This window comes from Papio anubis, chromosome 5, assembly GCF_008728515.1.
Source record: "Papio anubis isolate 15944 chromosome 5, Panubis1.0, whole genome shotgun sequence".
Lineage (NCBI taxonomy): Eukaryota > Metazoa > Chordata > Mammalia > Primates > Cercopithecidae > Papio > Papio anubis.
The window spans coordinates 48,000,148-48,024,484 of record NC_044980.1 but is presented as its reverse complement, the minus strand read 5'-3'; the positions used below and the strand labels follow the sequence as shown (position 1 = coordinate 48,024,484).

Here is a 24,337-nt window from a genome sequence, read left to right as displayed (position 1 = left end):
ATACAGATGAGCCATTGAAACCTACACAGTTTCTGAAAATTGAGTGAAAGTTTAACTCTGGTTTTCCTACCAACCAAAGTGATTTGTTAATTGATTAATCCACCAGTCTCTTATCTCTGCAAATATTTCCTTCAGCTATTATTTCTGAAAGAAATTTCTCAATGACTCTTTATATAGGAAACAGTGCCCTCAGCAATATCCCTAAGAAAATACCAGAATGGGATTTACAGTGCTGCCCCAAGATTAACTGAAAGGACATTGAATCAAAACAAACTTTAAGAAAAGAGAATCTAAAGATGGATTGGGAGAGACAACTGGACAATGGGACGTCGGTGATGACAGCCTCACTTGATCCAGGAATTAAACCTGTGTCCAGAAAAATCGTTGGAATTTCTGTCTTTCAAATAGTCTTTCATTCATATCCTTGCTCTTCATGAGGCTTTTTACAAGTTGGGCAGCAGGTGATTTTCAGGAGCTTTCTCAGTAACTGCTATAGGCTCCCGTCTTCTTCCATTTGCCCACATGTCTGCAGTAACTGCTGGAGAAAAATAACTTCTCTATTGTCATCTGAGTCTTGAGGGAGTTCTTTTTATGAACAAAATTTAACTTAGAACCATAGTTATAGGGGATTCTGGGAAATGTGTTTCTGAGCTTCTCCCTTGTGATGTGAGCAGAGCATAGAAAGAGGAAGATACAGTGTTGAGTGGATAACAGATCATCTGGCACACTTTGGTAATGGGGCAGATTTCCAATATGGCAAGCCACCACACAGACAGGCAAACTGAATTTACCAACAATAGGCAGTTATAACTTTTTTTTTTTTTTGAGACTGAGTCTTTCTGTCACCCAGGCTGGAGTGCAGTGGCAGGATCTCGGCTCACTGCAACCTCTGCCTCCGGGTTCAAGCTTTTCTCTTGCCTCAGCCTCCCGAATAGCTGGAATTACAGACACTCGCCATCGTACCAGGCAAATTTTTTAATTTTTAGTAGAGATAGGATTTCACCATGTTGGCCACACTGGTCTCAAACTCCTGACCTCAAGTAATCTGCCCGCCTCGGGCAGTGCTGGGCCTCCCAAAGTGCTGGGATTACAGGCTTGAGCCATGGCACTTGGCAACATTTTTTGATTAAAAACATCTGATATGGTGTGTCGCCACTCAAATCTCATCTTGAATTGTAGCTCCCGTAATTCCCACATGTCATGGGAGGTAATTGAATCATGGGGGTGAATTTTTCCTGTACTGTTCTAATGCTTCTTGTTGGCAGCTACCACCTGCCTGGTGATTCTGTCCAGATCTCTTGTCCCTGAGGTGTCAGTTTGCAACCCCATCTTGGTCCTTTTCCACCATTTTCAGCCCCTCCAGGGCTTGGAGGACCCAGTGGGCCATTCTCTTGGAGCCTTGGCTGAAGTGGCTGGGCATGATGCTTTTACTCTGATGTCCCCCATAGATCTTGATCATGGAGTCAACCCCAGCACCACCCTGTAGGTACAGGTGCTGTGCTGTGGAAGCAGCTCATGTGTAGAACCAGTTTTCATCATAGGGAGGAAGCTCTTTGTGCTTGGTCAGCTTGACGGTATCCACCCATCCAAGGACTTTCAGCTTCCTGGACTTTTTGAGAAAGGCTGCCAGAGCTCTGATGAACTCCTGCTGGTTCATGTTCTTTACAGTATCTCCAGGCATTGTGCAGCCGCCGTGCTGCCAGCCAGGGGAAAGGGATCTGATTGTTTTATAAAGGGCAGTTCCCCTGCACACACTGTCTTGACAGCTGCCATATAAGATGTGCCTTTGCTCCTCATTCGCCTTCTGCCGTGACTGTGAGGCCTCCCCAGCCTAGTGGAACTGTGAGTTCATTAAACCTCTTTCCTTTATAAATTACCCATAGTCAGGTAATTTATAATTACACATACTTGGGTATGTCCTTATAGTAGTGTGATAGTAGACTATCATGATTAGATAGTAGACTAATACAACACCTCAAAAACAAAATTATATGCAGAAATTAAAGCAAAATTTTATTGGAATTCTTAAACGTGAAATTATCTATATGTGGCATGCTGATTATATTTAATAATGTATTGTATACTAAAAAATTGCTAAGGGAGTAGATCTTAAATGTTTTCACCAAAAAAAAGTGAGGTGATGAATATTTTAATTAGCTTAATTTAATTTCTCCCCATTAACATAAATTCAATGTACACATAATATTAAAACATCACATTATACCTCACAAATATACACAATTTTTATTTGTCATCTAAAAAAAAAATTTAGCTGGGCATGGTGGCTCATGCCTGTAATCCCAGCACTTTGGGAATTTGAGGTGGGCTGATCACCTGAGGTTGGGAGCTCGAGACCAGCCTGGCCAACATGGCAAAACCCTGTCTCTACCAAAAAATATAAAAATTAGCCAGGCGTGGTGGTGGGCGCCTGTAATCCCAGCTACTCAGGAGGCTGAGGTGGAAGAATCGCTTGGGCGACAAGAGCGAAACTCTGTCTCAAAATAAATAAATAAATACATAAAAATTTAAACAGCAGATATCAGTGACCACCAGAGTGTTCACTACTTAAAAATGTAATCTATTTGGCATTAGTTTCTGAAGTGCTAGTGCCTTATGTCTAAATATTCACAGAAATGGCTAAATCAAATATTTGCTTGTGCAAAAAAGTTACCTATATATAAATGCACAGGGAGAAAGATACACACCAATCTGAGAATAAAAGTACATCAGCAGAGGGGAGTAAGGTACTGTGGGACCCAAAGTAACTTTTATATAATTTACATTATTTAAAAATTATAAAATATAATTTTTTGTGCATCAATTCTGTAATTAGAAAGAAAAAAATAGAGCTATCCCAGGATAATTAGTACCTAAAACTAATTTCTATGATGCCGTATTCTGTGACAGCTCTTGAAGTCAGCAAATGACAGAGAACTTGAGTTCTACTACAGTTTCTGCATTAGCATGATATGGTATATGACTTTGCCTAGTATTTTATGCTCCTAGGCCTGTTTTCCTGCTTGTAAAACAAGGGGATTGGAATAGATGGTTTCTAAGATCCTTCTTAGCACAGAAAGCCTGTAGTTTTAGGATTTGTTGGAGTGAAATACTGGAAGCATGGAACAGTTCTGGGGGTGGGGAGATGGTACTCCAAGGATGGTCTCTGGGAAGCAGGAAGAACTGCCTGAGGCTACTAGGAATTCAGAAAGTGGAAGTGTGGCCAGTTGAGGCAACTTCATAGCTATTAAAATTTCATGGAAGTTCAGCCTTTTCCTATGAGGCACTTGAGCTTGCACAGGGAAACCTGTCCTAATATCTATTAACAGAGTTTAGTTTTCACTGGTTTTCAACAGATTGCTCTCTAGGCTAGTTATGGTGGGTATCCTTTCTGACTCTTAGGGTCTATGTTACATGGACTGTTGAATATAAATTCTAGCCATATGTCATACTCAAGTGCATCCAAAGAGAGATACTTTTTCCTTATATCCATGAGGAAGAATCTAGATGTGGAGTCTTGAGGTTTTCACCATTTTCTACTATTCAGGGATCAAATTTTGCTAACAGTTTATGTTAAAGCAGAGGATCTACCCTGTTAGGGACTGAAAGACTGAAAATGAAGGTGAATATCCTTCAAGTAAAAGTGAAACTAGACAAATTATTTATGCAATTTAAAGAGAAGAAAAACATAAAGACTTTACAGCATATCAGTCAAAAAAAATCTCTTGGTAAAAAAGCATATCAGCACAGAAACAACCTTAGTTTTCTGTTACTTGTTATAAAACATAATATATTTTCACACCACTTCTTGGGTAGTATTAATTTTGGCATTTATTACACATAATTTATTTTCTGAATACTGAATGTTATACAGCAGAGTCTATTAGAGATACTGTGTTTTCAAAGCCCCAGAAAAATACTTAGAAAGATAGAAGACACAGGTATAGGAGCTGAAAAGTAATTCTGTATGTTCACAAAGAGCAATGGTCAATATTAGGATGTTAATTTTCCCCCATTGACATAAATTAAACTCAAACCTAGTCAAAATACCAGTAGAATTTTTTTTTTGGACAAGATCATTATAAACTTTATGTGAAAATGCAAAGGATCTAGAAAAAAACAGAATAATTTTGAAAAAGATGAACAAAATTGGAAGACTTAACCTAATTTTAAGACTTATGATAAAGCTACAGTAACTAAGATGGTGTAGTCTTGTCTTCCAACAGAAGAAGTACTCTGTCTTCCAACAAGAACAACAAAAGATTAATGACTGCCCTTCTGGATTTCAGACTTGCATGGGGCCTGTAGCCCCTTCGTTTTGGCTCATATATCCTGTTTAGAATGGGAGCATTTATCCAATGCCCGTAACCCCATCGTATCTTGGAAGTAACTGACTTGCTTTTTATTTTACAGGCTCCTAGGTAGAAGGAACTTGCCTTGTCTCAGATGATATTTTGGACTTGGACTTTTGGGTTAACGTTGGAATGAATTACGACTTTGGGGGAACCGTTGGGAAGGCATGATTGGTTTTGAAGCGTAAAAAGAATGTGATGTTTGGGAGGGGTCAGGAGCAGAATGATATGGTTTGGCTCTGTGTTCCCACCCAAATCTCATCTCAAATTGTAATCCCCATAATCCTTACGTGTCAAGGGAAGGAACTGGTGGGAGGCAATTTGATTTTGAGGGTGGTTTCTGCATGCTGTTCTCATGCGGAATAGTGAGTGAATTCTCACAAGATCTGATGGTTTGACAGTTTCTCCTTCACATGCTCTCTCTTGCCTGCTGCCATGTAAGACATGCCTGCTTCCTGTTCTGCCATGATTGAAAGTTTCCTGAGGCCTCCCCAGCCATGTAGGAACTGTCAGTCAATTAAACCTCTTTTCTCTATAAGTTAAAAAAAAAAAATCAATGGAACAGAATAAAAAAATCTAGAAATAGACTCATGCATATATGGTCAATTGATTTAAGAAAAGGTATCAAGGCAATCCAATGTAAAAAGGGTGATTTTTTCAATAAATGGCACTGAAGCAATTGTCTATGTGTGCACAAAGAAGTGAACGTCGACCCTTACATCACATCATAAACAGAAATTAACCCCAAATAGGTCATAGATCTAAATGTCAGAGCTAAAAAACTATAAAACTGTTAAACAAAACATGTGAGAAAATCTTTTAGGTGGTGAGCTTTTTGTGGCTAGGGACCCACCCCATCACTCTTCATTTGTCTTTCTCCTCAGCATCTACCCTGGCTCATAGAAGGCATCCAAGGAATGCTGGAATTCAGTGAGACCTTGCTTTGTGGCTCTGAGAGTGCTGATGGGCAGGGAACCTAGATTTGTGCACTTATTCAGATCCCTGGTATATTCCCCCAAGGTTTGGCTTCACTCCTTTTATACTGTGCTGGTGGAGAATGGGGAATTTCAGAAGCATCAACGCCCACCGGGTGATTCTTTGATGCCCCTCCCCTTGAGATTTGCCCACAGCATTTCTAAACTGAAAGAATGTGACCTCCAATCTTGGGGCTCCAACCAGCACTAGTAGATCCTACCCTAGATTGAACCCAGTGATGCATTGCTCCCTGGCCACCCATACTGAAACTCTGAGAAAACACAGTGTGCCAGAGCACTGAGGTTTATTGTTGCAAAGGTGGCTCAGCTCACGGTAAGGGTTGTTCCAAAAGAATATAGTGAAAGGCACTTAAATCATCATAAGCAAGCAAAATATTTATTTTTAAAATATGCACAGGAAGAATTTGATACTATTTTTATTAGAGGAACAAACTTTCTTCATTTCCTGCTCTCTGAATTAGAGGCCTCCAATTTATTTGGCTCATAACCTAGACAAACCCTAGGAGAAGATATTGCAACTGGGAACTCTTTTGGCTTTTCTTTCTTTATAGCCTCACTACTATGCTACCTATTTTCTAAGCACTGGCAACATTTTCATGGAAAACTTAAGATGATCTAGTCTGGGTGGAGCCAGAACTAGGACCAGACCCAGGTGAGTCCTTGTGGAAAACTGTTGTCATTTAACAACATAGGACCTACTTGCAACAGGAATACAGTTGCGGTTTTAGCACGTGTTAGAACAGAATGGTTGGAGATTAAGAAGGGTCACCTTGCTCAGAGCACACCTTGTACATCTGTGAACTTTAGATTCATGCCTTCTTAGTAGGCATCACATCTTTTTCCTTGATGGATTTTCATTCTCTTCCACTGCGGTTGAAGCACTGGTTTGTCTCATGGCAGTGGGTGCTTTGCTTTCAGTGATACTTTTCTTCATGGAATGCCGAAAGAGTATTACCAGATAAGTGTGGTTTGAATACGGTCAAGATTACTCTAAGCCAGGTGACTTCACCCAGAAGAAGGACTGCTCTAGGATCTAGAGTTCCTTTCGAACACCCTCCTACCACACTCAGCACTTCACCAATTCTACTTCACGGACGCTAATGGTCACATATGACAATCATTTAAGCAAGAGCTGTGATAGTTGCTATGTTGTTATATTGGAGAAATTCTTGATAATCACGTAATGTATTCCCATCTCCAAAATGATGATACTTATGTACTTGGACATTGTATAAAAACATTATATTTGAGGGTTAAATTAGCAAAAGTTATCTTCAAACAAACTAGATTTGTGTATGTTACTTAATGATAATGATGGGGATGCATTCTGAGAAATACATCTTTCAGTGATTTTGTTGTTCTGTGAACATTATAGAATATACTTTCATAAACCTAGATGGTATAGCCCACTATTACCTAGGCTATATGGCATAGCCTATTGCTCCTAGGCTTCAAACCTGTACAGCATGTTTCTGTACTGAATACTGTAGGCAGTTGTAACACGGTGGGAAATATTGATGTATCTAAACATAGCCAAACATAGAAAAGGTTCAGTAAAAAATACAGTATAAAAGATAAGAAGTGGGTTGAGGGCTGTGGCTCATGCCTGTAATCCCAGCACTTTGGGAGGTCAAGGCGGGCGGATCACCTGACGTCAGGAGTTCCAGATCAGCCTGGCCAACATATTGAAACCCCGTTTCTACTAAAAATACAAAAATTAGCCAAGGGTGGTGGCAGGTGCCTGTAATCCCAGCTACTTGGGAGGCTGAAGCAGGAGAATCGCTTGAACCCGGGAGGCAGAGGTTGTAGTGAGCCAAGATCATGCCATTACACTCCAGCCTGGGGACAAGAGTGAGACTTTGTCTTAAAAAAAAGAAAAAGAAAATGATAAGAAGTGGTATATCTATATGGGATATTTACTGTGAATGGCTTGCAGGACTGGAAGTTGCTCTAGGTGAGTCAGTGAGTGAGTGTTGAGTGAATGTGAAGGCCTAGGACATTACTGTACACTACCGTAGACTTTATAAACACTGTACACTTAGGCTACACTAAATTTCTAAAAGATATTTTTCTTTCTTTGAGAATAAATTAACCTTAGCTTACTGTATTTTGCTTTATAAAATTTTTAATTTTTTAAACTTTTGATGCTTTTATAACACTTAGCTTAAAACTCAAACAGTGCACAGCTATACAAAAGTATTTTCTTTCTTTATGTTTTCGTTCTATACATTTTCTTCTATTTAATTTTTTTACTTAATTTTCCTTTTATCTTGTTAAAAACTAAGACCACACACATACGTCAGCCTAGGCTTACATAGGGTTCAGGATAATCAATATCACTGTCTCCCACCTCCACATTTTGTGCCACTGGACGGTCTTCAGGAGCAATACCACGCATGGAGCTGTCATCCCCTATGATGACAATGCCTTCTGGAATACCTCCTGAACACCTGCATGAAGCTGTTTTACAGTTAACATTTTTTCATAAGTAGATGATGTACATGGTAAAATACCAATAAAAAGTATAGCATAGTAAATACATAAACCAGGAGCATAGTTGCTTATTGTCATTATTATCTACTACACATAATTGTATGTGCTATACTTTGAAAGGACTGAAAGCACAGTAGGTTTGTTTACACCAGCCTCACCACAAACATGTGAGTAACGCATTGTGCTACGACTTGGAGATGGCTGCAAAGTCACTGGGCAACAGGAATTTTTCAACTCCATTGTAATCTTATGGGACTACCATTGTATATGTAGTATATCATTGACCAAAATGTCATTATGCAGTGCACGACTGTATATACATACATGAAACACACATGTACATAGGTTTTTTGTTTGTTTGTTTTTACATCTTTCAAGAGACTTCATAAGTCCAGATTTTTTTGTTTTTCCTCACTGCTCAGGTACTTTAAGAGTAGCTGGCACATTGGCCCAAGTCAAGCAGAAGAAGGGCTGAATGTTTCATTTCTGGATTTCAAGGAAATTAAATTGTATACTACTGCCACATTCTCTGCTACTGCTGTAACACTGAGGCTTTTTTGTAAGCTAGTGTTCAAAAATCACTGCTAAGAAAGCAATGTATGTTAATAGGTTCTAGTGTGAACTAGGGGCAATTCCACCTGAAGTTGATGGTGGCTTTTATGGGGCCTGACTTGTCTTCAGTGCTGGAGTTTCACCTTGTCCTAATCTGCTAGGGCTGCTATTACAAAATACTATGCACTGGGTGACTTAAACAACATACATTTGTTCCTCACAGTTCTGGAGGTGGGAAGTCCATGATCAAGGTGCCAGCAGGGTTTGATTTCTGGTAAGCGTTCTCTTCCTGGTTTGCAGATGGCTGCTTTCTTGCTGTGTCCTCATGGTGGAGAGGGAGAGGCCTCTGGTCTCTTCCTCTGTACAAAGGCATCAATCTCATTATGGGGGCTCCAACTTCAGGACCTCATCTAAACCTAATTACGGGCCCCTTCCAAAGGCTCCACATCTATTCCATCACATTGGGGATTAGGACTTCAACATATGAATTTTGGGGTGACACAGATATTAAGTCCATAGTATACCTCTTGCCCCTAATTGCATGTTGATTCTTTCTATGACTTTACTGAACACATAGCATAGCAACCTGAATAAGATTGTAACTGTGCTTCTCATCATTGATCCCCAGGAATAAAAACCTTGTGAATTTTAATTCTTATAAATTTTCCCTTAAGAGAATATTATGCAGTTATGATTAAAGTCTAGCATCCAGAGAGGTCTATGTTAAGCGTTCCTCAAAATTAAATTTATTGGGGATACCCTGAATAGCACACTGGCAGGAGTAATATTTTTAAACTCTGTAGGCTGGGAGGATTTTACTATTTACTTTTGGTATAAACAGATTTTTGTCCAGCACTTACCAACAACTTGACCTACATTTCACATGGTACAACAAAAAATTTCAATGAAAAATAGAAAACAAGAGTACTGGATTTAAAGCCAGGAATATTTAAGAGAGGGGGTGTTTACAGGTACTTCTCTTCTATTTCCTGTCTTAAAAATGGATGTAATACCAATGAACGTTCTAGGATTTTATTTCTGCCCACATTTAAAATGTTCTGAATACCACCAACGCATGTGGTTTACTTTCATAAAATGTTTACAGAGCACAGTTAAACAGCATCCAATTTCTGGAGTTAAACTCAGAATATTACGTATTTTCCTGAAGTAGAGTGTGATCTCTTGAGTAAAGTTGGACAGTAGATGCATTTATACTGTGCTTTTAAGTTCTAAGCCAATTCCATTAATTGTATTAAAGTTCCAATCCATATTTTAGTAATAACCACTGTGGCAAATGATATTTATTGTTCTTTCCTCTTTCTATTTTGGGTGGAGGACAAACATTGTCATGTATTTTGAAAACCTTTTGGAAAACCAAGAAAGAAAGAGACTTCTTCCACGGTGCCAGGCCTCTTCGTACAGTTTTTGAAACCCAGTCAATATTTTACCATTAGAGCACATTTCAACTTAAAATAGCTGTATTTTGACTGGGCGTGGTGGTTCATGCCTGTTATCCCAGCACTTTGGGAGGCTGAGGCGGGCAGATCACCTGAGTTCAGGAGTTCAAGACGAGCTTGGCCAAGATGGCGAAACTTCATCTCTACTAAAAATACAAAAATTAGCCAGGCATGGTGGTGCGTGACTGTAAACCCAGCTACTCGGGAGGTTGAGGCAGGAGAATCCCTTGAATCCAGGAGGTGGAGGTTGCAGTGAGCCGAGACTGTGTCACTGCGCTCCAGCCTGGGCTACAGAGTGAGACTCCATCCAGAAAAAAAAAAAAAAGAGCTGTATTTCAAGTGCTCAATAGCCTCATATGGGTAGTGGCTACAATGTTGAATAATGAAGAGCTAGAAGAATAAACATCAAAAATATTAATAGTTGTTATATATAGGTTGTACAATTATGAATTTATCTCTTTGCTTACTCATATTTTCTAGATTTATAATAAACATATGTTGCTTTCATAAGATAAGAAATCCATGCTTAATTTAAAATATGTCATAAGGGGACTTTATATTCTATAGTGAAACTCTCATTTGTTCATACTTCTAAAAATTCTAGCGGAGAGAGATGTAGTCTGTTTTTAAGACAGTTGAAGTTTGTGACTTCAGTACTACAGGCATTTCAGAGAACTCTGTGTGTGTGTGTGTGTGTGTGTGTGTGTGTGTGTGTGTGTGTGTATAAAGATCATGTATGAAGTCCTTTCTGTGGACCCTGGCAATCTCTACAGTCACGGAGGTGTAGTGGCCCTGAGGCACAAGAACAGGCCTTTTGGTGAGGATCATTAGCCTGAAGTTGTAGTCCTGAATTTTGATCAAATCCATTTTTCTTCAACAGAGTATTTTTACATTTGTTAGCCCAGGACGACCTACTGGACCAAACACAAAATCTGGGAGAGAGAGTTCTTGGGTTAGTTGTAGAGGTTAAGCGTGAGCATTTCAGAGCAGTTGGGGCCAGATTCCCATCAAAAACAATCCGTTGGGAATTTGGAGTACCCAACTATTAGCCAAGTTAGGGTCTAGTTCAGTATTCCTATGAAGTGACACACTGGAATTATTCTGTCAGAGGGAGCTATGGAATGTACCCCACCACATGATTAGATAGCTCTGAACTATAAACAGTGGAACTGTTGGAATGTCAAATGGAGTCACATGGAGATCAGTGACACTTTACATCTTAGTGGCATCACAACAAAATACTATATTCATTAAAGGTTTACACTTTGGGTACCTTGGCCTGTGTCAGTGATGGCCTAAAATGATGGCCTAAATAATTTCTTGTTCCCTTTGTATTTATTAGAGTAAAATTAGTCATGATAAAAATCATTTGATATTAATGCGCATGTCATAAGTACTTACCACATTTCTGCCCCGCAATTCATTATTATTTTTTCAAGAGATTCCCAGATGTCCTGGGGATGGAGTTAAGATGTCCCTGGGATGGGTTTCCAGTGTTATGATTAGAGCAGTTTGATCCAATATGACAAAGTCTCAAGTGCCCGTAAGCATAAAGCACCTGCCAAGACACATGTGCAACAGACCATTGGAATTCCTTGGCATTGTTTTACGAAGCAGAAGGCTTTGGTAGTGGGGCACTCAACAAACTACTCAGTATTTCTTTTTGTTTTAAAAACAAAGCATTCTTACAAAACAAGCCTTGTCTTTGGTTTCCAAACCACAAAGTTCTGAAGGTGGAGTTTTCAGAAAACCACTGTATTTCTGAATGAAATGTTGCTAAGTTCCATCATCATTTTTGGTTATTGCACTCTGTTCAGACGCCTCTCATGGTTTATTAAAAGCCATTTCATACAGGCCTTGGTAAAGATACTGATATAGAATTAAAGAGAAAAGATGTGACGTCTCTTCTTTTTTTAGGCTACAAGAATTAATTGACATTTTCCCTGGCCTTTTCTTTGACTCATTGGCAGAAGAGATATGATACACAACTGCTCTGTTCCCTGTTTCAGAGAACAAACTATTTGAGGAAGAATGTTTTCAATGACATTCCATGGAGTGGAAAAATTAGCCTCCCCTATGTACAGGAATAGTCACAGAAATTTTATGGCCTATCAAACCTAGGGTTTGGAAAAAATAATCCAGTGAACTTTACTAAAGATTCCAAAAAGACTTTGCGTCAGGGCCAATTGCTTTAACAAATAGACCCCAAAGCATATAGGTTCAAACATAATACAAGTTTATTTCTTGTCCATATACTAGTGGTAGGCAGGGGAAAATGTGGGCAATAGCTTTCCTCCATACAGTCATTTAGAAATCTAGGTTGATAGAGGTCTTGCCAACTTCAGTATATGGATGCACCAAGGTTTTCCCAATAGGAATTTCCCCCTACTAGGGAAAATAAGCCAGAGAAAAGAATTTTATGGACCAGAACTGGACACGGCATGTAACATTTCCATGGCATGAGTGGAAATGTTGAGTTCATAGGCTAGAACTCAATTTATATGGTCTCACCTAGTTGCAGAGAAGACTGGAAAACGTAGTCCCTAGCTGGGCAGTCACTTTTCAAAGAATCTCTGCACTGTGGATAGGAAACCATTAATTTCTGGTGGACAGTTAACTACCTATATCATGTGCTCTACCATATTTCTTTTGAGAAAATTTAGACAAAGAATCAACACCGTGTTTGAAATGGAAAATAATAAAAGAATAAACCATTCTCCCCATGAATAGCTTTAATAGTGATACCTTCACCACTGTCTCTACTGTCTCCATGGAACTACTGTAGAGGAGACTGAAGAAAGAAGAAAATGGAAAAAAAGAAGGAGGGAATCTCAGAGGAGGAGAAAAGGAAGAGGGCGAAAGGGAAAAAGATTGTGGGAAACATACGATGAAGGGATGAGAAAAATAAAATTGGACTTCCTGGATATACTTGAGGGATTAAGAAAAGTTAGCAGCATTTTACTTCTCTTGCAAGTTTTCCCTCTCAAATCGTGAGATAGCTTCACGCAGATTTCGTGTGGGCATAGCTGGGTTCTGGTTTCCCTTCACTTCAGAAATGTTCTAATACGGATTTACCATTACATTACATCAATAAAAAGATAATATATGAAAAGGCTTTGTAAAGTACAAAGAATTATTCAACTGTAATTAATATGGATTTTAGCATGAGACCTGATATATATTTTTTAAAGGCTGTTTAAAGGTTGTTGCTGGGCTGACTCAGAAAATAATAATTTACTAATTGCAAGTCCTTTATATTTTATTTTAAAATTATATTTTATATTAAAATATAAAATGCATACAAGTAAAGGCATAAATCCCCATTGTGCTGCTTGATGAATTTTTGCAAAATTACTGGGAAGAAACACAGCATTACTAACACCCAGCCGATCCTCTCATGCCTGTTCCTAATAATGATCCTCTCTTGTTCCCTCAGAAGTAACAACTTACACTTCATATAAATGGAATTATATGCTATGATTTTATTTTCTGTGAGATTAATTTGTATTGTTGTATGTGGCAGAATTTGTTTATTTTTATTACTGTATAAAATTTCATGATATAAATATACTTACCTATTTTACTCTTCGGGGGCATTTTGATTTCAAGTTTTCAACTATTATGAATAACATTGCTATGAACATTCTTGTATCTGCTCTTTTGTGTGCATATATACACATTTCTGTTGAGTATTTTACCTATGAATGGAATTTTTATATCATTGAGTTGTGTATTCTCTTGTAGTACATACAGCTAAATGGTTTTACAAATGGTCACAATTTATTCTCCCAGTAGCAGTGTAGGAGAGTTCCAGTTTCTCCACATCCTAGTCAGCACTTATTATTGTTAGTCTTTTTAATTTTAGTCACTCAGATGGATACATAGTGGTTTCAAATTTTCTTTATTAATGAGCCTGAGAACTCTTTCACATGTTTGATAGACATATCCTCTTATGAAGAGCATGTCCATATCTTTTGTAAAAATAGTTGTGAACATAAAGTTGTTAGTCTTTCTCTCATTACTTTGTAGGAATGTCATATATTCTGATCAATCTTTTGTCAGATATCTGTAGTGCCTGTATCTTCTCCCATTCTGTGGTTTGCCTTTTCATTCTCTTAATGATGTCCTTAAATGTGCAAAAGTAATTAATTTCACCAATCGTGTTCTTTAAGGATAATACTTTTTTCATGTGATGGTCAAGAAATTTTATACTTCTCTAAGAATATGAAGATAGCATACTTTTTTTCTGGGGATGTTATTTACAATCTGCTTGGAATTAAAGTTTTAATATAGCATGAAGATAATTCAATATTTTTTTAGTCAACTGAATATCCCATTTTCATAGCACTAAGTGTAGAAAAGACTGTCCTTTCACAGCTTGTAATGTAATAATGTCTTATCCAGATCCCCATTTAGCAAGCCGGTGTACCCACACCTCCAGATGTGTGTCAACTGCTAACAATATCAAATGCTTCAGAGAACCGCCATCTTCTGATGAGAACCACCACTCCTGGGAAGTTATATCCCCTCTGGGAATGGTCCTCAGACAGTGAATGACTAATATGGGACTACTAAAGGCTGGATTCCTTGCCTCAAGAAGGGTCAATACTGTGGTGTGGTTTATGCTTCTGAGCCTCCCCCTCTGGATTAAGCCATAGCTAGCCTTTACCAGAAAACACAGCCTTGCTTCGCTCTTTATCCTTTCCTGTTATGTTTCCTTCTCTCCCTATATAGGAATAATTTCCTGGAAAGCACTCCCTCAAATCACATGCATTACTAACCCTGTCTCAAGCCCTGTGTCTAGGGAACTCAACCTAATGCAGTCGTTTCCAGAAGTGCTTCCAGGAAGCAGACTCTAGGAATGTGATTCCTAATTTGGATCACTTTCTGGATATATGACAGAGTACCTCATCACCAGTTCTGATAGCCTGTTGTGGTATGCAGTAGAGGACAACTGCTGAGACATTCACTTGTCGTGAACTAGGATAGGATATTATGAAAGAGGTTGCATAGGTTTGTAAAATATCTATGGCATTTGGAACATAGAAGAGAATAATGACAAGAACTGGAAAATTGGGGGCTTGTTGCAGAATATTTTGAAAAGAGAAAATTATAGGCTCAGGAAATCTGCCACCAATTTATTTTATTTTATTTTATTATTTTATTTTATTTTATTTTTGAAATGGAGTTTTGCTCTTGTTGCCCAGGCTGGAGTGCAGTGGCATAATCGGCTCACGGCAACCCCTGCCTCCTGGGTTCAAGCAATTCTCCTGCCTCAACCTCCCAAGAAGCTGGGATTACAGGCATGTGCCACCATGCTCAGCTAATTTTGTATTTTCAGTAAAGATGGGGGTTCTCCATGATAGTCAGGCTGGTCTTGAACTCCCGACCTCAGGTGATCTGCCCACCTCGGCCTCCCGAAGTGCTGGGATTACAGGTGTGAGCCACCACACCTGACCATATGACACTAATTTAAAGCAAAATGTGAGAGTTAGGGAGCTGCTTAAGTAGCCTTCAAAGTGCCCTCATTTCTTGTTAGTGGAGGAGAGATACAGCTGAAGATCAGGCCCAGGACCTAATTTCTAGGAGTGGCAGAACTTCAAAGAAAGGTGAATTCTCAGCCTAGCCAAGTTTCCTATGCTAAAGATAATTACCTGATAGAGAATGAGTGAGACTGTAAGACTTGATGGAAGGCTATCTGGGTAGATATACTTGAACATTAATAATTCTCTTGTGCCCTCTGGGTTTGCAGAAGTGGCACCAACTCTCCGTTGCAAAAATATAGAGTCTGCCTTTCTTGAAGACTATTAGATAGGTAGAAATAAGTGTTGATTCTCCTCAGAATTTGCCCTCAATTCTCCTTCTGACCACTAGACCAATACTAGGATTACATTTAAGCTTGAATCAGCTAGGTGTGTGCTGGGGAAAACTAATGGGGGAGTGATTATATGTTTTTTAATAAGAAGGTACTGTCCCATGATACAGAATTTAACATATGGCAAGAGCCCTTGGAGATAATTCTCCTGGATTGCTCTTGGACCTTTATGGAAAGTCATGGTCCACATTGAATGAGATAGAGAAGCAAAAACTGCCATGGCAGATTGTAAAGAAAGGAATCAAAAAGTTTGGAGATTCTATACCCACGAGGTTGCTAACTTAGATGGAATTACTAATTTCTTAAAAGACACAATCTAAAAAATAATTACATAAAATACACAATCTAGTAGAATTTGCACAATGAGAAATAGCTAATTCACATAGGTGTATATCATTAAAGAAATGGAATCAACAATACTGTACAAAATAGAAAGCACCAGGCTCAGATGCTTTCACTTATGAATTCTACCAAACATGACGGAAGAAATAATGCCAGTGCTTTACAATATCTTCCAGAAAATCTGAGGAGAGCAAAACTTCCTAACTCATCTGTGAGGCCAGTATTATCCTGATACCAAAACCAGATAAAGACATTACAAGAAAAATATAGACTGACACCTCTTGTGAACACAGATGCAAAAATCCTCAATAAAATATTAGCAAATTGAATCTAAGGAAACTCAAGACTAAAGGGAACAGGGCCTGGTTTTAACTTCATATCACTAAAAAGGCATAAGAGGGTAGAAAAGATAGTCTTCAATTGCTGCCACCACCCTTTCCCCATTCCCTCAACAGTTGCCACATGACATGGAGAATCTGTGCACTTGGGGAGGGAAGACCACAGTGATTGTGGGATTTTGCTTTAGAACTCCATACACTCCTGTCACAGTGAAAAGTAATATTAGGCAGAATTCAGCTAGCACCCATAGAGGGAGCATTTAGACCAGCCCCAGCTAGAAGAGACTTGCTCATCCCAGTAGTTGGAAACTGAGTTCTGACTAAAAGGAGCTAAAGTGCTCTGGGGCTCCAAATAAACTTGAAAGGCAATCTAGGCCACAAGCACTACAATTCCGGGGCAAGTCCCGGTGCTATGCTGGGCATAGAGCCAGTGGACTTTGGGGGCACATGACTCAGTGAGACACCAGTTGGAGTGGCCAAGGGAGTGCTTTTGTCACTCCTCACTCAACCCCAGGCAATACAACTTGCAGCTCCAGGGGAGACTCCTTCCTTTGCTAGAGGAGAGGAGAGGGAAGAGTAAAGAGGACTATGTCTTGCAACTTGGATACCAGTTCAGCAACGGTAAGATAGAGCACCAGGCAGAGAGCTGAGACCATTTATTAGTCCGTTCTCACACCGCTATAAAGAGCTTCCCAAGACTGGGTATTTTATAAAGAAAAGAGGTTTAATTGATTCACAGTTCCACATGGCTGGGAAGGCCACAGGATATTTACAATCATAGCAGAAGGGGAAGAAGCACATCTTACGTGGTGGCAGGTGAAAGACAGTGAATGCGTAAAGGAGAAGCTGTCAGACACATAAAACCACTGGACCTCATGAGAACTCACTTATTATCATAAGAACAGCATGGGGGACACGACCCTTGTGATTTAATCACCTCCCACCAGATCTCTTCCTTGACACTTGGGGATTAAAATTCAAAATGACATTTGGGTGAGGACACAAAGCCTAACCGTATCAGACCCCCAATTCCAGGCCCTTGCTTGTAGACATTTCCAGACACACCCTGGGCCAGAAGGGAACCCACTGCTTTGAAGGAAATGACCCAATCCTGGCAGGATTCATCACTGCTGACTAAAGAGCCCTTGGGCCCTGAATAATCAGTAGTGGTACCAGGCAGTAGTCCCTGTGGGCCTTTGATGAGATTCAGAGATGTGCTTCAGATGTGACCGGGCATATTCCCAGCTGTGGTGGCTATGGGAAGGGATTTCTGCTTGAGAAAAGGAGAGGGAAGACTAAAGGGAACTTTGTCTTGCAGCTTAGGTACCAGCTCAGCCACAGTCGGGTAGAGCAACAAGTGGACTCTTAAAGTCCCTGATTCCAAGTTTTGGCTCTTGGACAGCCTTTCTGGACCTGCCCTGAGCCAGAGGGGAGCCCACTGCCCTGAAGGGAGAGTCTCAGGCCTGGCAGCATTCTCCATAAGCTGATTGAAGAGGCCCTGGGCCTTGAATGAACATCAGCAGTAGTCTGGCAGTATTCACCATGGAACTGGGAAGCGGTAGCCACAAGGAGAGACTCTTATACATGTGAAAAGGGGAGGGAAGAGGGGTGCGAAGATGGTTCAACACATGCAAATCAATCAAGGTAATACATCATGTCAACTGAATGAAGGACAAAAATCATATGATCATTTCAATTGATGTGAGAAGAGATTTGATAAAATTTGACATCACTTCATGAAAAAAGCCATTAAAAAGCTGGATTTAGAAGGAATATACCTTAACACAATGAAAGCCATATGTGACAGGCCCACAGCTAGTATCATACTGAATGGGGAATAACTGAAAGTCTTTCCTCTAAGATCTGGAACATGAAAAGGATGCTCACTTTCACCACTGGTATTCAGCATAGTACAGCAAGTTCTTGCTAGCACAGTCACACAAGAGAAAGAAATAAAAGGCATCCAAACTGGAAAGGAAAAAGTTACATTATCCTTGTTTGCAGATGATATGATCTTATATTTGGAAAAATCTGAAGACCACTAAAAAATTATTAGAAGTGATAAACAAGTTTAGTAAAGTTGCAGGACACAAAATCGACATACCTAAACCAGTAGCATTTCTGTATGCTAACAGAGGACAATGTGAAAAAGAAATAAACGAGTTCCATTTATAATTACCACAAATAAAATTAAATAATCATGAATTAACCAAAAAAAGAGAGAAATCTCTACAATGGAAACTATAAAACAGGCCAGACGCAGTGGCTCATGCCTGTAACCCCAGCACTTTGGGAGGCCGAGGCGGGTGATCATGAGGTCAGGAGTTTGAGGCCAGCCTAGCCAACATAGTGAAACCCCGTCTCTACTAAAAATACAAAAAATTATCCAGGCATGGTGGTGGGCACCTGTAGTCCCAGCTACTTGGGAGGCTGGTGCAGGAGAATCACTTGAACCCGGGAGGCAGAGGTTGCAGTGAGCTGAGATTACACCACTGCACTGCCCACACAGAGGAGACTCCATCTCGCCAAAAAAAAAAAAAAAAAAAAAAAAAAAAAAAAGAAAAAAAAAAAAAGAAAGAAAACTATGAAACATTGATGTAAGAAATTGAAGAAACTGAAGAGGACACAAGAAAATGAAAATATATTCCATGTTCATGGATTGGAAGAATGAATATTGTTAAAACATCCATACTACCCAAAGCGGCGATCTACACTTTAAATGCAATCCCTATCCAAATACCAATAACATGCTTCACAGAAATAGAAAAATAACCTGATAGTTTATATGGAGCCACAAAAGACCGAGAATATCTCAAGATGTCCTAAGCAGAAAGAACAAAACTAGGAATCCCATTACCTGACTTCAATTTATACTGCAGAGCTATAGTAACCAAAGAGCATGGTACTGGTATAAAAATAGATACATAGACACATGGAACAGAATAGAGACCTCAGAACTAAATCTATATATTTACAGTGAACTCATTTTCAACAAAGGTGCCATGAACATACATTGGGGAAAGGATAGTCATTTCCCTAAATGGTGCTGGGAAAACTGGTTATGCAGGGAAAACTGGATAACCATATGCAGGGGAATGAAACTAGATCCCTATCTCTTGTCATATATAAAAATCAAATAAAAATGGATTAAAGACCTAAATCTGAGACCTCAAACTATGGAACTACTAAAAGAAGACATTCATGAGATGAGACGACCCACAGAATGGGAGAAAATACTTGCAAACTACCCATGTGGCAAAGGTTTAATAACCAGAATATATAAGGAGCTCAAACAACTCTATAGGAAAAAAAAATCTAATAATCCAATTTAAAAATGGGCAAAAGAGCTGAATAGACTTTTCTCAAAAGAAGACATACAAATGGCAACAGGCATATGAAGAGGTGCTCAACATCATTATGCATCAGAGAAATGCAAATTGAAACTAAAACGAGAACTATAACTAAAACTAAAATTGAAACTAAAATCATCTTACCCCAATTAAAACAGCTTTTATCCGAAAGATAGGCAATAACCAATGCTGGCAAGAATATGGAGAAAATGGAACATTTGTACACTGTTGGCGGGAATATAAATGAGTACAACCACCATGGGGAATAGTTTTGAGCTTCCTCAAAAAGCTAAAAATAGAATTACCATATGATCCAGAAATCTCACTGCTAGGTATATACCCAAAAGAAAGGAAATCAGGATATTGAAAAAATGTCTGCACTCCCAGTTTACTGTAACACTATTCACAATAGTGAAGATTTGGAAGCAATATAAGTGTGTTCATCAGCAGATGAGTGGATGGGAAAATGTGGTGGCACACAATGATGTACTATTCAGTCATAAAAAGAATAAAATTCTGTCATTTGAAACAATATGAATGGAACTACAGTTTATTACATTAAGCAAAATAAGATAAACTTCACATGTTCTCACCAATTTGTGGGAACTAAAATTTGTAACAAATGAACTCATGGAGATAGAGAGTAGAATGATGGTAACTAGAAGCTGAGAAGGGTAGTGGGGGTAGGGGGAGAAATGGAGATGGTTAATTGATACAAAATTATGATTTGATAGAATAAATAAGATCAAGTATTTGATAGCACAACAGAGTGACTACAGTCAGCAATAATTTATTGTACATTTTAAAATAACTAAAAGAGTATAATTGGTTTGTAACACAAAGAAAAGATAAATGCTTGAGGTGATGGGTGCCCCATTTATCCTGATGTGATATTACACATTGCATGTCTGTATCAAAATATCATATCATAAATATGTATATATCATAAATATGTACACTTCCTTCGTACTCACAAGCAATTTTAAAAAATTTAAAAAGTTCTGTTAAAACTTTGTTTCATCCATAAAATTATTAAAAATATTGTATAAAATTACCTTCGGGCTATGTGTATATAAAATATACACTAATTTTGTGTTTAGACTTGGGTACCATACCCAAGATATCTCCTTATGTATGTGCAAATATTTCAAAATCTGAAAAAATTCAAAATCTGAAACAGTTCTAGTCTTAAGCATTTTGAATAAGAGATATTTAATCTCTATTTCTTCTTATATGAGTTGTGATAGTTTGAGTCTTTCAAGAAATTCGTCAGTTTCATCTAAGTTATCAAATTTGTGAGCATAGAGTTATTTATAATATTCATTCATGTATTGCACTTTTAATATTCATGGGGTTAGTAATGGTGATTCTTACTTTATTCTTATATTGGTTATTTGTGTCTTCTCTCTGTTTTTCTTTTTTTTGTTTGTTTGTTTGAGACGGAGTCTTGCTCTGTCGCCCAGCCTGGAGTGCAGTGGCGCGATCTCGGCTCACTACAAGCTCCGCCTGCCGGGTTCACGCCATTCTCCTGCCTCAGCCTCCCGAGGAGCTGGGATTACAGGCGCCTGCCGCCACGCCCGGCTAATTTTTTTTGTACTTTTAGTAGAGACGGGGTTTCACCGTGTTAGCCAGGATGGTCTCGATCTCCTGACCTCGTCATCCGCCCGCCTCGGCCTCCCAAAGTGCTATGATTACAGGTGTGAGCCACTGCGCCGGGCCCTCTCTGTTTTTCTTTGTTAGCCTGGCAATAGTTTTGTCAACTTTATTAATCTTTTCAAAGAACCAGCTTTTGATTTCACTGTTTTTCTCTTCTTTTCTCATGTTCAGTTTCATTGACTTATGTTCTAATTTTTGTTACTTATTTTCCCTTGTTTCATTTAGAGTTTAATTGTTCTTCTTTCTCTGGTTTCTTAAGGTGGGCACAGGCTTTTGATTTTAGATCTTTCTTCTTTTTAATGGCATTTAATGCTATAGATTTCTTTCTTAGCACTGCTGTAACTCTATCCCACAAAGTTTGAAAAATTATATTTTATTTTCATTTAGTTCAATATTCTAAATTTCTCTTGAGATTTCTTCAAGTCATGTGTTATTTAGAAATATGTTGTTTAATTTCCAAATATTTGAGTGTTTTCCAGCTATCATTCTGTTGCTGATTTCTCCTTTAATTCCATTGTTGTCTGATAGCATGCTTCTTATGATTTATATTCTTTTAACTGTTAAGGTGTACTCGGTGGCTAAAAATGTGGCCTATCCTGGTGAATGTTCATGTGAGCTTGAGAAGAATGTGTATGCTGCTGTAGTTGGATGGCGTATTCTATAAACATCAATTAGATCCAGTTAATTGATAGTGCTTTTCAGGCCAACTGTATCTTTATTAAATTTATGCCAGCTTGACCTATCAGTTACTGACAGAAGCGTATTAAAGTCTTCAACTATAATAATGATTTTTTTCATTTCTCCTTGCTGTTCTATCCATTTTTGCTTCATATATTTTGACATTATTGTTAGGCGCATACGTATTTAGGATTGTTATGTCTTCTTGGAGAATTGGGTCCTTTTTCATTATGTAATATCCTCTTTAGCTCTGATAACTTTCACTCTTCTAAAGTCACATTCGTCTGAAGTTAATACAAGTACTTCAGCTTACTTTGATTAGTATTAGTGTGATATTCCTTCTCCATCCCTTTACTTTTCTCTTGAGTCTTTATATTTGTAGTGGGTTTCATAGAGACATATCTAGTTAGGCCTTTTAAAAAATTCTACCTTAACAGTTATAGTCTTTTAATCAGTGTTTTATATTGTTACCATTTAAAGTGGCTATTCTGGGCATAGTGGTGTGCTCTTATAATCCCAGTTATTCTGGAGGCTGAGACAGGAGAATCGCTTGAACCCAGGAGGTGAAGGTTACAGTGAGCTGAGATCATGCCATTGCACTCCAGGTTGGGCAACAGAGCAAGACTCCGTCTCACAAAAAAAAAAAAAAAAAAAAAAAAGGCTATTGATATAAGTAAATTAATATGTATTATGTTTGTAACTGTTTTTTATTTATTGCATTTTTTGGTTTCCCACTCCCAGTTTTAATTGATCATTTTATATGATATTTTAAAAATCTGTTTTAGTGTACCAATTATACTCTTTTGACATTAAAAAAAAGTTTCCCAAAGGTTGTAATATATATTTTTAACAAATATTAGTTCACTTTCAAAGAACACGCATAATGCAGATGCTTTATAACTGTGTGCTCAGTTCCTCTTTTCAGTCTTTGTAACATTGCAGTCATTCATTTCACTTATCCATATGCTATACACATTGTTACTATTATTACTTTAACAAATTGTTACTATTATTACTTTAAACAGTTATATTTTAAGAAAAAGAAAAGTAACAGATTCTATGTTATCTTTATTTATTTCTTCACTGATGCTCTTCTTTTCTTTGTGTAGTTCCAAGTTTCTGAACTACAAAATTTCCTCTGCCTGAAAAACTACTTTTAACATTTCTTTTAGGGAGGTCTGCTGGCAATGAGTTGCCTCAGTTTTTGTTTGTCTGAGAAAGTCTTTATTCCTCTTTCACTTTTAAAGGATAACTTTGCTGGACATAGAATTCTACACTGGTAGTTTTTTGACTTTAAAGATTTTACTTCACCCTTTTTGTTTGTATAGTTTATGATGAGAAGCCCATTATAATTCTTATTCTTCTTCCAGTACAGGAAAAAAAGTTTTTATCCTCTGGATTCTTCTCAGATTTCCCTTTAATTTTTGCAGTTTGAATATGACAGTGTAGGTATGTGCGTGTATGTGTGTTTTGATATTTATCCTGCTTGATGTTCTCTGCACTTCCTGGACTTATGGTTTAGTGTCTGTCATAAATTTTGGAAAATGCTCAGTTTTTATTAGCCTTTATTACTTCAGCTTCTTCCTTCTTTCCTACCTCCTTCTCTCTCTCTCTTTATATATATTTGTGTGTGTGTATATATATGTATGTATATATCTGTATGTGTATATATATGTATGTGTATATATATCCTCTCTGGCATTTGAACTATGCATATATGACACATTTTGCAATTGTCTCATAGTTCTTGGATTTGCTGTTATGGGTTATTGTTTTTCATTCTCTTTTCTATCTTTGTTTTAGTCTGAGAAATTTTGTCAATATATCTTCAAGCTCACTAATTCTGTCCTTGGCCATGTCTAGTCTACTGATGACCCCATTCTTTATTTCTGTTACAATGTTTTTGATTTCTAGCATTTCCTTTTTATTATTTCTTAGAGTTTCCATCTTTCTGCTTACATTATCCATTTCTGTTTACATGGTGTCTCCTTTTCCTCTTAGAGTACTTAACGTATTAATCATACTTATTTTAAATTCCTTGTCTGAAAATTCCAAAATCTATGTCATATCTTGTTCTGATGCTTGATTTGCCTTTCCAGACTAAGTTTTTTTTTTTAATCTTTTAGCATTATTTGTGTGTGTGTGTGTGTGTGTGTGTTTGAAAGCCAGACATGATGCACTGAGTAATAGGAACTGAGGTAATAGGCTTTTAGAATGAAGTTTATATTAATCTAGTTAGGATTTCAGCTGTC

General features: G+C 38.1%; 1 long non-coding RNA gene and 1 pseudogene across 2 annotated transcripts in view; one reads left to right on the top strand and one right to left on the bottom strand.

Moving 5' to 3' along the window:
* LOC110743460 overlaps positions 1 to 24,337 on the top strand; it is a 91,537-nt gene that overhangs the window by 7,975 nt on the left and 59,225 nt on the right. The window lies entirely within an intron of this gene.
* On the bottom strand, positions 1,026 to 2,250 carry LOC101017128 (annotated as a pseudogene).